Raw genomic sequence first — 15668 nt, 5'->3', positions numbered from 1 at the left:
CCCCTGAGCTGCCCTTGGAAAAATCATCATCTCCACTTATTTCTACATTATTAGCAACTTTATAGCACATCAAGCCAGGAACAGAATTCCACAGAACCTTCCATTCTGCTCCTTGAATTAATAGTAAAGAGAATGGGTTGTTTTCAACTTATTAGATTACAAATCGTCCTTGTCCTTCCAACTCTAAGAATTAAGAAACTATTAGTTAGAAGTAAATGTTTATCTGGGGGCGCCTGGGTGGCACAGCGGTTAAGCGCCTGCCTTCAGCTCAGGGCGTGATCCCAGCGTTGTGGGATCGAGCCCCACATCAGGCTCCTCCGCGATGAGCCTGCTTCTTCCTCTCCCACTCCCCCTGCTGTGTTCCCTTTCTCGCTGGCTGTCTCTATCTCTGTCAAATAAATAAAATCTTAAAAAAAAAAAAAAAGAAGTAAATGTTTATCTGAAAGCAATACCGATTGATAAAATACCTTTGGGGAGCAAATGATGGTGTACCCCAGATTACAGTTCTCGAATCCTGAAACCTTGAGCGGCTCTCTTCCTGGAAATGAGAGATGGCCGGCCTCGTGGGCTCCAGAGTCCCGGGGGCTTGGCTAGGAACCCAGCCGCACCGCTGCCTAGCTGTGTGTCCGGGGCGAGAGCCCTGAAGGCAAGTTGTCAGTTTCCTTATCTGTCAAATGGGAAGGACAGTAGGACTCTGCCATGGGGGTCGTGAGGATTGAAGTGTTCTGTTTAAGGCACACAGCACAGTGCCCTTCAAATAGCGCTCCAGAGCCATCAGCTGTTATGACCTCAGTGTCCTTATCTGTAAAATGGACAGAACAGCCCCTCTGTCACAGAACTATGATGACAATTGACACTTTTTAGTCTGTGGTCGGGATACATGTAGTAAGGCTCCTACTAAGTGCTGAGGGAGTGGATTGAACTGGCCGTTTGACCTGGGAATAGTAAAATATTCCAGGGGATCCATGACTGCTGGTCCTTGAGTTCTAAGTGGGGACAGTATGAGGCAAGGGGAGGGCCTCTTTTGTTTCTGGGTGGAGCAGCCGCACGGTGGCGGGGTACAGTTGCTTCTAGATGGTAGGAAATATGACCACGTGCCCCAGGTGGAGATCAGAGCTCCAGGCAGGGGCCTGCCCCCCCCCCCCCCAGTCAGCCAGCAGCAGGAAATGGGTTATTTTAGGATGAGCCCACAGGGAGCTCAGAAAGGATCTTCACTGCCCTCCTGGGACTGGAGGATTATTAGGTTAAACCACATGAAATTGCCAATATTCAACTGTTTGCCACCTGCAAAAACAGCAACGTCCTGTCATTCCACATCCTATTAACCTCTTGTGAATTCATTTGTCTGTATCACTTGATTCGCGGACTGGTGCCCGTAATCCGATGACTCGCCGGCTCACTCTTTTATTCCATACTCATTTACTATCGTCTAACGCGTAGGCTGGTGTGTGTAGAGTTAGGGGACAACCAGTGTCCCTCTCTCCTGGACACCTGAGTTCTGGACCAATGGAAAGAGATGCAGTCAGGCAGGAGGGAACTGAAATGTTGGCTTTCCTACTGATAAGACTGGTTCTGGAGGATGGGACTCATCTCCGGGTGATAATGGGCTTTCTGATATTGAACCCCCGGATTGCTGTCACCCTGGCCTTTCCTGCTAGGGCTGCCTGTGAGCAGGTTCTCTGCTGAGACAGCTCCCAAAATGAGGTGGGGGAAGGAGGCTGAGCGGTAAGCCAGTTTCCTCCTCCAAACTCACCAATCTGTTCATCACCCTCCAGCCTACGGACAAAGTAAGTAACAGTCAATTCAAGGCAAGGGTATGACTTGCCATCCTTCCTCATGGAAACTAAGCCCACAAATAGTAACAGCAGGAAACACACACACACACACACACAAACACACACAACTCCATTTACTAAAGACCTGCATGAGGGCAGGAGACTTTATTAAAGGTTTTGAGGTCACGCAAATGCGTTTATACCCCAATTATTTATCATAATTATAACAAATGGTAATTTCTTATTTAAAATCTTTTTCTTAATAGACTGTCACTTAGTTCTGTTAGCCCATTTCCCCTCCCCCACCCTACCAGAGAAGTTTAGTGTTCAAAGACGCAACGCTACAACCTCTATTCTCCGAAGTTAATGCCCACACATTAAGCTTCGCGATACAGGCGTAAGTTAGTCTCAGTCTGGATCATTGATTGTCATTCCCCCTCCTCCTCCTAAATTAAGAGAAAATGAGGAAAAGCTAAGAAAGTAAGAGAAATCGCCAATGACTCTTTCTCCTTAAATGAAGGGATCCTTTCTAGTAATCAACTTTCAGGAATTATGGCTTCTTTTCCAATAATTAATCATACATATGACAGATGTGGGAAGAAGACATGTAAGTTTAAGGAAAAGTACATTTTGATAGGATTCAAAAAACCTATTTCGAGCATGCAGTCCATAGTACAATTCTCCTAGATGGTCATCTGTCATCCTAAATATCAGGATAAGAAAATGGGGAATTCGGGAGATGCTTTAGAAACCATCCGGCGCTCCCTCCTTGTTAAGACCTAGTTCGAACGGCTCACCCAAGGCCCCTCCGGGGGTGAGAGGCAGAGCAGGGACTAGACCCCAGGTCTCCTCCGCTCCTCACCCTCTGCCCTCCCTCTTCCATCCCTGTTGTCAGGTTCTGCTTTGAAATCCAAGCAGAGATTGGGGTTTTCCTCTTCCCTCGTGGCCTATGGTAATGAAATTCTGGTTGGTGTAATAAAAAGACACCTAGGAATAAAACCCTACAAAGTATTTCGAGCAGATGAACTTGAAAATTTGACTACGTTCCTCCCATCTGTCCGAGAAGCTGTTCCCTGCCTCTGGAGACAGCCATCCCTACCCCGCCGGCGTGAGAAGCAGCTCTGTGCTGAGACTTCTTGCCCCCTTCCAGCAGGACCGCCAGCCCACCCCTCTCACAGCATCACCCTTTCCTCACCTGCTGCAGAGGGGGCACGGTTTACACTTGTTTAGTGACGTGTGCACACCAGCCTCCTTACAGCAGTGCCTGGCTGGGACCCTTGTGCTGGAGATAACGTGCTTACTTTACCCCTTATCGGACATGCAGGATAAAGGCAGGACACAGCCGCACAACACAAGCTTCCTTGGTTGTTTAGAATGGGAGGTCCAATTCTAACGCCCTTAAAATAAATTTTAACTTATTTAAAAAAAATTTTTTTTAAATTTATTTGAGAGAGAGAGTTGGGGGAGAGGCAGAGGGAGAGGGACAAGCAGAGTCCACGCTGAGTGTGGAGCCCGACGTGGGGCTCGATCCCACGACCCCGAGCTCATGACCTGAGCCGAAATCAAGAGGGGCACGCTTGACCAAGTGAGCCACACCGGCGCCCCAAAGTTTTACGTATTCTATGAGCTCATTTGTATATTTGCTCTCAGAGATACGACCGGTAGGAAGCAGAAGGGAGACCCAATGACTACATTCCGTGTATGTCCTGTCAATCGTCTACGTGCCCCAAATGCCATCCGATGCATCCCATTCGACTTTGGAAGCAGGGTCAAGAGTTATTCTTTTCATACCAGAAGAGGGGAAATAAAGGCAGAGGGAGGAGGCATTTTGCCTGAGGCGACTCCCACAGAGTGGGAGCGTGAGAGCTGGTGTTGGAAGCCCCGAGTTCTGTTCCCAATCCAGTCCCCTTGAATGAAGAGACTTCTCATCCCCACCTGGTGTCCCCAGACATGGGCTCTGCTGTTACCAGGACTTGGGGAGGAGGGGGAAGGGGAGGAAGGCGGATGTCACAGACAGTTGTCAAAGGGATAAAGAGTTATACTTTGGGAACAAACACCTTGACTTTGCTGAGGCATAAACTTCACAGCGGGAAACCATTATTTCAGTGACAAAGCTTTGTTCAGTTGACATTATCTCTTAATTATCTGCATAAGAATGCATTTGTCAAGTTTCATGAGATGGGATTGATAACAATAAACTTGCATTTCTGCACAATATTTTAATTCCGAAGGCAGAAGCAGCACCACACACAAGGAAAGCACTGGGGGCGGCTGTCTGGGCCGCCGCTGCCACCCCGTCACCACAACAAAGCCCTGGGACCCGCCCCGCCAAACCAGACCTCCAGGCCGTGTCGGAGTTCTGGGGCCACAAGGCTAACGCGAGATTCCTGAAACGTCTTGGCCCAAATGGTGCACATCTTGGGAAGACGCCATTCATTGCCGTATCAAAAACACAGAACCCGTCTGGTTCCCAGGGGTACCAGTGGTACCACGGGATTCCCGGTGGTACTCATGGAGTATTTCACTGTCCGCCACCTCCTGACCTAGTTAGCAGGGTGGCAAAATCCCAGCTCCTTCCACCCCAGCCTTCCCCCTCTCCCCCCAAGATGGCTCCAGCTCCTCCCTAAAGAGCCACAGAGATTCTTCTCTCCATGTCACTGAGGAACCTTTCCTGAAGTATATTCGACAGGGCGGGGTTCCGCTGTGTTCGGAAAACAGAAGAGCTTCGGGCTGGATGACCTGACCTGACAATGTTTTAAGTCTTTAAGTCACTGACAATCATTTGTCAGGTAAATACAGCTCCCTTTATAACTCCCCAAGACATGGTTGATCCTTTCGCTGTCGGGGGTTTAGAAGATGCTCCCTCAAGGAACTGGACCATGTCATGTTCGGGGTCTCCACCCAAACGACGGTGAGACTCGTGTGCGCCCTATAGTCCAGTCGTCTGCTCTGATATTGCAGTTTCCAGAGTGGTTGTGCCGTGTCCCACACACCATCAGTGTCCCAACATGATCCTTATTACAGGGAGCAAAGACAGAACCTTTGAGCACGCTGGCATTGAACGGAAGTGGGGCGTAGGAATCTACAAAAGAGACTGGGAAAGAAAACCTGGCAGAACTCTCATGTCTGCCCACATCTGCTCCTCCATGCCAGGGTCAGAGAGAACATCTGGGGGACCTGGAAGCTGGCTCTGATACACTGTGGCACGATGGCCTCCAACTTGTTCCTACCTCCCTGCACCCACACCCTTGAGTGCTTCCTTACCACACTGACTCAAGGCTCACCCATGGGACTGGAGTCGCCAACGCGACAATAACTAACATGAGGCCCGCTGAGACTCGAAAAGTGCTTGCACTTGGGAGCTCTGTCACTGCCACCTGGAAAGACGCCCCGGCTCGCCTGCTGGCTGATGAGAGGCGCACGGCCCCTTCCCGCAGCTGACAGCCTGCTGACCCCCAGACACGGAAACAAGCCCATCCTCGATCCTTCAACCACAGCCAACCTACGCCCCCGGCACCTGCATGAGTGAGCTCAGCAGGGATCGGCCTAACAGCCCAGACTGGAAGAACCACACTCAGCGGCTTGTTTCGCGTCCACGGATAATCACTGGTACACTGACGAGACGAATTCGGATTCGAGATCCCAAATGTGATTCCTGGTGAATTTTACGTGCCCGCTTGACGGGGCCACAGGGTGCCCAGATATTTGGTCAGACATTGTTCTGGGTGCGTCTGGATGAGATTAATTTTCAGATCGGTAGACTGAGTAAGGCAGATCGCCCTCCCCCATGTGGGTGGGCCTCATCGAATCAACTAAAGACCTGAATAGACCAAAAATGCTGAGTAAGAGGGAACTTTGCTTGCCCGACTGCTGAGCGGGGACACTGGCCTTTTCCTTACCCTCAGACTCAAGCATCCCTGGGTTTCGGTCCCTCAGGCTTGGACTGGAAATTATACCACCAGCTCTCCTGGGTGTCCAGTTTGCTGACTGCAGATGTCAGGACTTCTCAGTTTCCATAGTCACGTGATCCAACACCTAATAATCTCTCAATGTATAGATGGATAGACAGAGAGAAACATAAATATGATTATATTTATTATATGTTACAAATATTAACATAACAATAATAAATACATATGTGTGTGTATATACATATATATCTCTTATTATCTTATTAGTTCTGTGTCCCTAGAGAACCCTGACTAATGCACCCCTTTTCCTGATAACTGGTGCTTTCTGCTCAGGGCCACTCCTGTGGCTCTCCCTGGTGCACGCACTTCTTCCCCTTCCCCAGAGATGGCTGAGACAGTCTGCAGGTGGGACTGGAGCCTTCCAGACTCCTTTGTTCTAACTGCAATCAGCAGTGACTTTCCACTCGCCGGTGCCACCCATTAGCTCTGCTCCTTGTCCTCCGCCGTGGGAGTGCAGCCGTCACCCTGGAAATGCAGTCCCTCAGCTATGCAGGGACGAAGGACGAAAGAAGGAAGGTTAGGGCTGATTTATGTTGCACAGGGGCCATTCTTCTTCCTCTCACTCTTCCCCCACAGAACTGAATCCAAAATAAATGAACAGACTTACCCATTCCTGAGTTTTAATGGAACTAATTATCTGATTGCAGAGTCCCAACTTCTGTGACTGCTTCCATTCTGGCTAGCGTTAGATTGCATTACTATTTTCATTTGTTTTCATTATTATTAGCTTTTAGCAATGAAATGGAGTTAAAATTATTATAGTTTGTAACATGCTTTTTGTACTAATAATTCAAGTACTTTTGAGTAGGAGCTGAGAGCATTAATTTGTCAATCACTCCTGCTTTGTATCTAGTCCTACTTTAAATAGACTAAACAAAAGAAATGAACACTATATATTTCCCCAAGGGATAGAACTTGTAAACATTCAGATATGTTAGGCTTTCATGAAATTATAAACTGTAATTCCAAGGTATATTGCACAAATAATAGGGTATTTCAAAATCAGTGCAGCTGACACCCAAAAGCTTCAACTCTGGTTCACATAATAACACGGGGCAGCCGTCTGTGCTGAGCCTACTAACCTAGTCAGGATCTAAGGTGAAGGTGAATAAATGCAAACATTTTTGGAGGTTGAGCAGAAGGTCCTCAAGAAGGTCTGAGTCAGGGACCTACGCATTATGGAAAACGAGAGCCTGTTCCAGCTCCTACACCCACTCAATGGGAAGCAGCATTTCAAAAACAACAACAAAATGGGGCTAGCCTGCACTACCACTAAGAAATGCCACATTAATTCCCCCAGGAGTGTTTACAACAAAGAGAAAAGGAAGGAAGATCCGGAGCTAGAAACAAACGTGCCGTTGTAACTGCGTGTCAATGCGAAACCACCTCTCTATCAAACGTGATGAAACAGATCAGCCTGTATCAGCGGAATGCCTAGACAACAGGATGATTTTTAAATAAAGAAATCACTGTCTTATTACCTTAAAGTACATGTAGCCCTCAGTTGGATCAGGGCAATATACGTTCTCTGGACTTAATTGAAGGAATGAATAGGAGTGATTTGTAATTATCAAATCAATTGCCTGGTATAACTATGTCCTTAGGTAGTCTTGAAAACATTTTAGACTCTTAACTGGGTTGAGTGCTGGAAATGCTTGTGTATGTTTCTTGCTTAAAGCTCACTCCCCCCACCCCCACAAAGCAAAGGAAATCTACAACTCTGCTCCGTTGTTAATGGTTACAGGTCCTCAAGGGGAAGGATCCCCACAGATCAGGGGGCATTGGGTGGGCTTGTTCTGGTCCCAGGACTGTCGGGGAAGAGAGGCGACACAAGTAGGACAGTGGAAAGGTCCGTTTCTGCGGGTTTGACTCCTACTTCTAATTGTTGTTTTGTTTTGTTTTTAAAGTAATCTCTATGCCCAGCGTGGGGCTTGAACTCAGGACCCCAAGATCAAGAGTCACACACTCCACCCACGGAGCCAGCCCGGCGCCCCGCTTCTAATTGTTTTTATGCCAATTTTTTATTCCGCCTGAGAAAAGCCAGAATGTCAAGCTTGGCCCCTAAAATTAAACACTTCCAAGAAAACACAGGAGTTGGTATGTTACTGGGTTTCACTCCCACTGCTTAAGACTGTGAATTGGATAATCTCATAGTTCTGACAAGAATATATTTTGTCATTAGTAAGAGGCCGCACAGCACCTGTTCACTAAATCAGGGTGGTTTTTCAAGTCTGGATTTTCTTTGGCAGAAGAGACCTTGGAAATTGACCAATTGGTTAATCCTGTTGACTCTCTGAGCCTCCCCCCGCCCCACGTGCCCTTCCCCCACCCCCACCTCACAGGCTGCTCAAAAAATAGCTTTTGACTGTGGCCTTTAACAATATGATAATTTATTTAAAACAGATACAGTCCTGAAAGTGACCCACTTAAAATTATTAAAGAGATACTGTGTTTATTTTTGCTGTCCATAAAACAGAAAATGGTTTATGAATATGCAAACCGATCTGATGTAATTAGCATGATTGGCTCCTACTGCACTCCGTTTTATGTGGTTAGAAGAGTAGATGCACAAACTAATGAGGTCATGTTAATGTGCCTGTGAAGAGAGCTTCAGCTGTCAGAACAACGAAGGCGAATGTCTGGTAGAAGCTTTTCTTTTCCACAAAAAACCACTGAAAGTGGGCACGCGTGGAGTGAGCTCCTGCCCAGGTGCTGGGGGACCACCAGGCCCCAGAAGCCGCTTTGCCTCCTGCCTACGAGGAGTCGAGATGAGAAATAAAATTCTGTGTCCATTCGGAGCAATGATTAATGTGGTATTTAATTATCTAGAAAGTCTTCAACAAGTGCTAATAACTGAAACTCCTCCGGCAGGCGGCACAGGCCACACGGTCCCATTAGACATGCTAACACCCTATCCCCTGGCCCTTCTTAATTAAAATAAGAGGCAAAAATGTTAATTGCACACCGACTACCTCTCGGGATTAATCTGGCCTGATCATCGGGCCCTGCTCACCCGGGAAAGCAGGTTTCTCATTCAGGCATGAGGCTTGAACAAAAGGCTCCTCTTCCTGGAGCCCTGCCACCCACCTGGTAAGTTCAGGCCCCCGCTGGGGGTGGGAAAGGGGGAGGGAGGCAGGCTCCGAATGGGGAGGTTTTTTTAATCAGGATGCTGGAAGGCATATCTCAGGACGCTTCTTAGATATCGAACAGGACACCCAGACTACCACTGAGCTTTTCCTTCCACATCTCTTCTAAAGCATAAGCATAGGAACTTGAAAACCGTATTTTCAATTTCTGCCAGCTCCTCTATACCTCTGAAAATACACCTCGCCTCTCTGTACCCCCTGCCTCCAACACACACACACACACATACACACACACACACACACACACACACACACTTTGCAACAGAAACAAAGAACATCTGGAGAGCTCCATTGTTAAAAGGGGGGTGGAGGGTGGGGGACCAGTTGAAAGTGAAAAATGAGGTTTTGGTGTTAATCAAAGACTCCGCTGAGTTCCCTGGAACGAGATCTCCATGGAAAGGCATTGCATTGGTTCATACTAAAGACATGTAAACTGAAAGAAAAGGAAATTCGAGTTCTTTGGCCTGGTGGCAACCCTGACTTCTCCCTTTGGAGAAGCAGCTGGTCCATTTCTGATGTCCTCTCCAGAACAGGGTCTCAAAGCGGGCCTACTGTGCGCCGGGCACACGCTTGCTCATATGTTGCTCTTCGAGAGACTGAGTGCTCTTTGAGAGAAGGGACAAGAATGTGTGACTATAGCACTTAGCTAATGCTAGGTACATAGAAGGTACTCCATAAATGTTTGTTGAATGTATACGTAAGTGGATGAATAAAGGAATAAGTAAATTTTTAAGAAATGTGCGGGTCCTTTCCTTTGGGATTTTCACAACTTTGGGGAGTATCCTTAGGCGATTTCTTCCCTTGGCACACAGAGACCCTACCCAGAGGCAGGCTGAAATGCCCATTTGGGAGAGCAGAAGTGTGACTGCCTGAGGCCAAAGGTCCAACCAAACCAAAATCTCTCACCCACAAAACCGTCCAGTGTCTCAGTTTCCAGCCTGATCTCACGGCACCATGAACTTTTCTCTTATCAATCTTGATCATCATTGTAATTCTGCATCTAGGGAGGTGATTCTTGGATTAATAGCTAGTGGTCACCTCCCCCACCAGGCTCGAAGACCCATGAGGGAAGGTGTTCTCTTTTGTTCCTGTATCACGTGGGCACATCCACACCCAGCCCGGTGCCTGGCACAGAGTAGGTGATCCTTACATCGCTGGACCTCCGTCTTTCCATCTGTGCCGCGGGGGCCCTTCTACCCCTGCTATTCTGTGATGCTGCGATAGGCCCACATTTAGAGTCGCTCCTGGGAGTGTGCGCTCTTAAGTCTCCAGAAGGCCCGGGGTAAAAGTCACACCTCTTACCCCAGCGAGAGGACGCCAACACAAGGACAAATGATGGCACGGCAGGTTGGCCAACGACGGTGACTTGACAAAAGGCAAAGGGGTGGGTGTGGCGGCAGCAAATACACGGGTGAGTCAGGGAGGAGCTCAGCTGGAGGCACCCGGCCGAGGTGAGCGAGTCAGGGCCCAGAAAGCCAGAGAACAAAACTGTGGCCCAGCAAGGAGAGACGAGAAGCAGGGGAAGGAGGGCACTGCCTGAGTTCGCTAGAGCTGCCATCGCGGCTTGCCACACACTGGGCGCCCCACGCAGCCGAAATGTCTTTCCTCCAGTTCCGGAGACCAGGAGTCTGAAATCAAGGGGTTGGCAGGACCACGTGTGAGAGGAGGAGCCTTCCTTGCCTCCACCAGCTTCTAGAGGCCCAGTGGTTGCTGGGTTATGGCCACGTCATTCTGACCGCTGCCTCCATCCTCACACGGCCAGCCGGCTTTCCTCTGTGTCTTCACACCAGCTTCCCCTGTTATCCCTGTTCCCTGTCCTCTTCCTGTAAGGACACCAGTCCTAGTGGAATAGGACCCACCCTACTCCACTAGGACCTCAACTTAACTCGATTAGCTCTGCAAAGACCCTTTTTCCAAACAAGGTCACACTCACAAGTAGCAGTACCAGGGCTTAGCATGTGAACATGTCCTTTCTGGGGGGGCGGCACCATCCCACCCTTATCGGGCATCAAACGCGTGGTCTGAGTGCAGCAAACCTTTGACCACCACTCTGTGCTGAGCTCTGCGTGTCTCTATGGAGGAAAAAAGCGCATCGGACTTCAATGCCAAGTACAGGAAGGAGACGTCCCTAGGGGCACACGATGCTGTGAGGGTTCAGAGAAAGCAAGACCATGGTCAGCCGGAGGAGCCTGGAACAACTTCACAGAGGTAGTTGCGTGGAAGTTAATTGTTGAAGGATGGGTCTGACCTCCACAGGTAGATACGGGGGAGGCCGACGTGGTGGAGGAAAAGGGAAGAGCACAGGTGAGCCACAGAGTACGGAATGTGGGCTCTGCCCTGGGACAGTTTAAGGTGTATAAGCAGGAAGTAAAGTGATTTGATTTTGGTTTCAGCAAACATTCCCGCCAAATGCTGCCCGGCCATTAGTCTGGCACGAGCTGCCCCATGCGCCATCCCGGAGGCCCCAGGTCAGTACTCTGGGGTACTCGCTGCCTAGAACCCCCACCTACCTTCTTTGTCAGGCAAACGCCTACTTGTCTTCTATAGCTCAGCTCCAATGTCACCAGTCTGGTTTGTTGTGACTTGCTTTACGCTTCCAAAGCAGCGTGAGCTCACCGCTGTTACAACACTAAAGACAGCTTGTTGTCACGATCTGTCACCGTCTCTCTTCCTTACCAGACCACGGGCTTCTGGGGCTCAGGGTCTGGGTCTCACGCATTTCTGTATCACCAGTAACCAACTCAGTGCCTGGCATGCAGTTGGCATTTAATGAATGTCACTGACCACAGAGCTGAGGAAGAACAGGAGAAGAAACCCGGGCCAGGAAGACCCAGTAGGTGGCTGTCTCGATAGTGCTGGCAATAAATGGTAGGTCTTGAAGGATGGCTAGGTAGTGTCTGGAGAGGAAGAAGAAAGACAGACTCCCCCAAGCCCAGAAAGGCGCACCGGCCTTCCTATGCCTTCCCTGCATATCTCTTTCTAAAACCCCAAGGACCTGGCATGGCCTGAGCTTGTCTGCCCTGATTCTGGGCAGGAAGCACAAAAGCTGCAGCCCTTAGCCTGGCTGGGGAAGAGTTGGGGTCTGGCAGCCTTGACCAAGGCCCCAGGGTAGCTTTCTACGGCTAGCCAAAGTCTCCCCTGGAGCCTGAGAAGGGCCCTGCTACGGCCTTTCAGTGGGCCAAGGATGACCCCCAGTGCCCAGGAACTAGCCCAGTGAGCACCATACCCATCAGACCCTCTACCCCCACAGGTTGGACGTCAAAGGGGAAGTCAGACGGTGCTCAAGCCTCTGGACGTAGCCCTGCGAAGACCAAGAGAGCAAGCCTTCCGCAGTGAGACCCCAGCTGGACGGGACTTGCGGAGGAGCCCGTAGCTCCTGCCGCCTCCCTCCCTCAGCATCTCTGACACCTCGCATGCTGACCCAGCCTCTGCCGTCATTTGGTGAATTAGAGCCTCCCGTGGAGTACCATCGTTTTCCCTTCCGAAAGCCAAGCCAGCTCTGTCACAGCCAGACACGGTGGACCCGGATATGGAAGGCGGGCTTTGCAGAGGCTGCCGTGGGAGCTGTTTTGGCGCAGTGGCCGCAGAGCTCCAGGGAGCGGTCCGTGTCAACCTTACCGGCCAGGAGCGGGCGGACCCTGGGCTCACACCAGCACCGCCGACAGGGCTACTGCAACAACCCCAGGTAAACCAGGAGGGAGGGAGTTTCCTGAGGACCCCAGCATCTTGATCCGAATTCACCACATGAACACAGAATTCTTGCCACTGGGAAAATCCACCTGGGGAAGGGACTCATGGAGTGTAGTCGAATGATTAACCCTGCAACTCCGTTATATTCCCCTCTTGCCCTCTCTCTCATCCCTCTCCTTCCACCTTCCTCCTTCCTTGCCTTCCTCCCTCCCTCTGACTCAACTGACATCCTCAGATTCCATGGCCATTAGCCCCAACTGTGGACTCCCCGTTTTCTCTGTTTGCAAGGATATTTTGGTATTGATTGAAGGCAAGACTTCAGACAAGAAGCCAGGAAATTGGAATGGGCCTTTCCATTCTGACAATGCCACCGAGTTTACCCTTTGTTCCCACCATTTTAAGATGGGAGGGGAAAGACAATTCGGAAAAAAGTCAAGGGATGGAGAGGTCTTCAAAAGACAAGGGGTACAAAACTACCCACCGACACAGGACATATCCCTTCAGCGGACATTCACTAAGAGAGGCCACAAGGAAGAGCCAGGTGAGAACCCCAGTTCTCTGAGCCCTAATCCAGGGCTCTTTCTCCAGCACTGGCCACAGAGCATTGGTCTTTAAGTCGCCAAGTACGACAGCTCTCAAAGTCCAGCTCATCCGTCCAGGCTCTGCAATCCCCAACACAGTCACTGCCCTTCAAGAAGGCCAGAAAGAATCTACTGGAAAGTGCCAACGCCTTCATGTTGAGCCAAGGAAGAGCAGGGGACTGATTACAATGGTTAGAAGGTTCTGAAGGGGCTAAATCCATAGTCACCAGGAAGATGTAAATGAGAGACGTGGTTTCCTCTTCCTGGGCAGGGAAAGACCCAGTTCTTTCCTACTGTGTGTCTGTCCTGAGGCCCTTCCTTCACTCCACACATAGAACTTCTGGTGCTTCTAGTCACTAGATACGTAGGGCTTCCCCCCCCTCCCCCAACAAGCAAGTTGCTGACACTGGCCAGGTGTCCTACAGTTCAGCTCAATTCTGACACTGTCTACCTGGACACAGTGTCAGACCCCACAGGGTCAGGGCTCAGCCCCACCGGCCTATCCCCCCCACCCTCCCACATGCATACTCCAGACATGAGCCTGGGTTGCCGCATGTGCTCCTGGCTAAGCAACTATAGAGCGGAGGTTCCAATGACCCCCTCCTTGGGTTCAATTAATTTGCTAGAGAAGCTCCTAGAACTCAGGGAAGCACTTACTTACATGTACCAGTTTATTAAAGGGTACGATGGGGCGCCTGGGTGGTCCAGTTGGTTAAGCATCTGACTCTTGATTTTGGCTCAGGTCATGATCTCAGAGTCATGACATCCAGCCCCATGTCAGGCTCCGTGCACAGTGCAGAGGCTACTTGAGATTCCCTCTCTCCCTTGCCCTCTGCCTCTCCCCCCTGCTCATGTGCTCTTTCTATATAAAATAAATAGAATATTTTTTTTGAAAAGGGTATGATAAAGGACACAGATGAACAGCCAGATGAAGAGATGCACACGGTGACGTCTGGGAGGGTCCTGAGTGCAGGAGTTTCTGTCCCTATGGACCTGGGGTGTGTGCCTCCGAGTACTGGTGTGCTTGCCAGCCTGGAAACTCTCTGAACCCTGTACTTCTAGGATTTTATGGCATGATCGATTACTAACTCCATCTCCAGCCCCTCTTTCCTCTCTGGAGGGTGGGGGGCTGAAAATTCCAAGCTTCAAATCGAGGGTTGGTCTTTCTGGTGACCAGCCCCATCCAGGAGCCCACCCAGAGCCGCCTCAATACAACTAAAGGCTCTCCTAGTGCTCTCATCGCTTAGGAAATTACTAGGATTTGGGGAGCTCTGTGCCAGGAACCAGGGACAGAGGCCAACATATATTTTTCCATTATCTACAGGGGCCTTACTAAAAGGTGACACTCAGCCCATCTTAGGTAGTTGAATTAGGGGTTCCCTTCGATACTTGGAGGAATCAATTTAGAAACAACACAGAATCTGTTTCCAGGGTGCCTGGGTGGCTCAGTCAGTTAAGCCACCGACTCTTGATTTCAGCTCAGGTCATGATCTCAGGGTTGTGCTGAGCGTGGAGCCTGCTTAGGATTCTCTCTCTCTCCCTCTGCCCCTCCCCGCCCCCGCTCATACGTGTGTGTGTGTGTGTGTGTGTGTGTGTGTGTGCACACACTCTCTCTCTCAAAAATATAAATACATAAAAAATAAATTGTTACCTTATGTACCGGGTGGTCAACAATATGCAGTTGATTACTCTAAGGGGTCATACTAAACAGACGTGGCAAAGAAGAAACAAACTGAAGACATCAAATAATGCCGTCTCCCTCAATGCTAAAATCTGTCCAAATGATTTAGATGAAGTTGTGGGTAGGAACTTGCGAAACGATCTAGAATATTCTGAGAACATCCTTAACCTTTGAGGTTGACAACTGGTCGGATAGCTATGCCCTTTGATATAACATTCTTCAATGTCTTAATCGATGACATAACTCAGAGCCTAATGATCCAGGAATTCATCTCTGGCGTTCTAAACTCCATTCACTTCACAAATACTTCTTGAATACCTATTCTGTCCCAAGCGCTGGACTGGGTGCCAGGGATACAATGGTGACTCAAGCAGACCAGTTCCTGCCCTCAACCTGCAGCAAGGTGAAGGATACAAATAATAAAATTATCAGACGGTGTGATAGATGGGGAGAACAAGGATGCTTTGAGAGTCCCAACAGAGGTACCTGGCTAAGCTTAGGTGATCTGGAAGGCTTCTTGGAATGGCTGACTTCTAATCTGGGACCTAGAGGATGAATAGAACTAACCTAGTAAAATCGTCAGAGGATAGAGATGGTATAACTAGTGGAGGGGGCAGTAGAGAGGTGGAATTCCAAGCAGAAGAAACAGTGTGTGCGAAGGACAGGAGTCCATTGAGAGGATGAGACACACAAAACCCGAAAGTAGCTTGGAACAGCTGTGAGGTCAACTGCAAAAAGTGGAGAGGCGAGGCGTAAGAGACATGAGGCTGCAGAGGCAAGTAGGGGCCAGACGACAATTCTTACAGCGTTCCGGTATGTGAACT

This window comes from Ursus americanus, chromosome 33 (assembly GCF_024610735.1).
Source record: "Ursus americanus isolate L20-20 chromosome 33, mUrsAme1.1.p, whole genome shotgun sequence".
Lineage (NCBI taxonomy): Eukaryota > Metazoa > Chordata > Mammalia > Carnivora > Ursidae > Ursus > Ursus americanus.
The sequence above is the reverse complement of the archived record's forward strand: the minus strand, read 5'-3'. Positions refer to the sequence as shown.